At 41.5% G+C, this 2914-nt stretch overlaps 1 protein-coding gene across 1 annotated transcript in view; it reads right to left on the minus strand.

Annotated features, from left to right (window-relative positions):
* KDM5A (lysine demethylase 5A) overlaps positions 1 to 2914 on the minus strand; it is a 77745-nt gene that overhangs the window by 13042 nt on the left and 61789 nt on the right. The gene's annotated exons all lie outside the window — the stretch shown is intronic.

The following is a 2914-nucleotide window of genomic DNA, read 5'->3' on the forward strand; positions in this document are numbered from 1 at the left end:
AAAGCTCAAAAGTAATCCTCAGGGCTTCCCTGGTGGCGCAGTGGTTGAGAGTCCACCTGCCGATGCAGGGGACACGGGTTCGTGCCCCAGTCTGGGAGGATCCCACATGCCGCAGAGCGGCTGGGCCCGTGAGCCGTGGCTGCTGGGCCTGCACGTCCGGAGCCTGTGCTCCGCAGTGGGAGAGGCCACAATAGTGAGAGGGCCGCGTACCGCAAAAAAAATAAAATAAAAAATAAGTAATCCTCAGAGATAATAAACCTACAAGAAAATTACGATTACGTAATCAACTTGCTTCTGGACATGCTGGGCTTGAAATAAAGATACTGTACTACTGTACTCTATACAGTACTATAGAGTAAAGTACACAAAAGCACAACCACTTGTAGATCCCACATGCCGCGGAGCAACTAAGCCCATGCGCGGACTTAGCTGTCACACATGTGACAATGTACGCCAGACACGTGAACAAACTTAGGTGACTGGATACGCAAATGCACGTTCACATCTTTCAAAGTTTGCAACTTGAAGGTTCGTATATAGCAGACTTACTGTATTTCCACCAACGCTCAAGCCACCCAAGTGTTAACAAGCATAGAGAAGAAGAAAAAATGAAAGAATCCAACTGCTTAACTTGCCTTTCTGTAAATTAAGCAATTACCGGGATAAAAAAAGAACTTCCTGGGAGATAATACCTACTACTATTTTATACCCCCCTTTCTGGTGTGTAATTGTACACATGTATGCATTTGAAAAATATACACTGTAATATGGACAGACAGTTCCAGTAAAGGTAAACACTATGCCTTAAAAGGAAATAATCATATGAATATCTGAAAGGTTATCCCAGACACAATCACAAAACATCTGTGACAGACTCTGTTTCATTAAATATATATTTTCCTAACTAACGAGTTTCTTGAATTGCTTGCTCCGATTATTTTAGTGATCACAGGGTATCACATGCAAAATGAAGTAATCAAACAATGCAAAGCACAAACTGTCTGTTTTAAACATTTCAATGCTATGATAACTAGGATCAAATGACTGATGTTATTTTTCTTCCTAATTACCTACTCTTCTTCCTAAACCGGCAGGGGCTCTTCATCCTATAGCAAAGATATTAAATTTGAACTATTTTAAGGATGATTTCATGGTCACAAGCAGGGGAGATCATATGAAGGGGAAAATCACCAAGCCAACTGCAAATAAACTGGCAAATAAGATTTTCATTACACAATCGGTGCTTGCGCTATAGGAAAATCCTCAAGAGTATAATTTTTTTAGTGCAAAGATACCGCCCGTCAAGGTAAATCTGACCTTGAATTACCATGTGTTGCCACCATGCTTCCACTGTCCTAAGCTGTCAAATACACTGCTAACATTATAAAATCCATAATCTTACCTTTCTACCCTGCCAACACCCTCTCCTCAGACTGTAAGCTAAGATCCCCATATATATTTTGCAAACAGAGGACTACTCCATACAACCGTATCAACCACTGCTCTGATCCCTAGCCCTGAAATCATGTAATACTTGTGATGTTTTGTTTTCATAGGTTACCAATCTGCCTCCAAGCGAAGTCCATCCTGTTTAGCAATTCTAGAGTGCTGGTTGATACCTAATGTGCTAGAAAGATAACAACCCAAGTACTGAGGGCCTCTAAGCCACGGCAAACAGGCAATTCTAGTACTGGCTAGCACGTGGCGTGGGCAGCATTCCCTTTCAGCTGCTCCTGGTCATTCTACCAACTTTATAAATAAAGATGGTCATTAACCACAAGGATAACAAGGTGCTTAGGAACCTTATTATTATGTTTTTAAATAATTAATTAATTAATTTTATTTTCGGCTGCGTTGGGTCTTCGTTGCTGTGCACGGGCTTTCTCTAGTTGCTGCGAGCGGGGGCTACTCTTTCTTGCCGTGCGCAGGCTTCTCATTGCAGTGGCTTCTCTTTGTTGCAGAGCACGGGCCCTGGAGCACACAGGCTTCAGTAATTGTGGCAGGCGGGCTCAGTAGTTGTGGCTCACAGGCTCTAGAGCACAGGCTCAGTAGTTCTGGCACACGGGCTTAGTTGCTCTGCAGCATGTGGGATCTTCCCAGACCAGGGCTCGAACCCGTGTCCCCTGTGTCGGCAGGCGGACTCTCAACCACTGCGCCACCAGGGAAGCCCTAGAACCTTATTTTATATGCTAATTCAAGTTTCAACTTTTCTCAAGTCTTTAATTCATGTAATTTTTTAAAATTCCCTCATTAAAACATCCCCTTGATCCATTTTTATCTTGATAAAAACATTTTTCAGTGGGTAATTTACAAGCATCTATGATGGATGGTTTAACTTTATTATATCCTGGGAGTTCTAATGCTGATGGTATTCATGCTCTAAGAATGAACTTACCTAGTATGCTGAAAAGACAAAGGAAAAGACAGTGAACAGACTGGGAAGAGAATGCACCCTAGTTTTTACATACATCAGAGTACGAACTCCCCGGTTACTGGCATAGATGCTAAACATTAGCTCAACAAAGAATAATACAAAACAGATCAAGAGATTAACTGTAAGCTGGCAGAGTGTCTGCCTAGATCATGATGTTATTACTAGACAAAAGACAAAGGTCTTGGGCCTGACACAAAACAACAATAAAAGGCCAAAAGAATCCAACACAAAATCTTGCCAAAACCTTCCCTTCATCCCAGTGTGGTGTCATTATGAAAACAATCATATAGAGGGCAAATACTTTGTTCTAACTGTGACTGCAACTCCACAAATTCGAACCACGGGCCCAAGTATAACCCATCCCTGAATATGACATTATGACATGCTGTCTAGCACCATTCAGATAGGAGATCAGAGAAAAAGACTCAAAGCAAAGCTAGAATGGGATTCTTTTTTTTTTTTTTTTTTTTTTTTTTTTTT

Source organism: Lipotes vexillifer, unplaced genomic scaffold (genome assembly GCF_000442215.2).
Source record: "Lipotes vexillifer unplaced genomic scaffold, Lipotes_vexillifer_v1.1 scaffold395, whole genome shotgun sequence".
Classification (NCBI taxonomy): domain Eukaryota; kingdom Metazoa; phylum Chordata; class Mammalia; order Artiodactyla; family Lipotidae; genus Lipotes; species Lipotes vexillifer.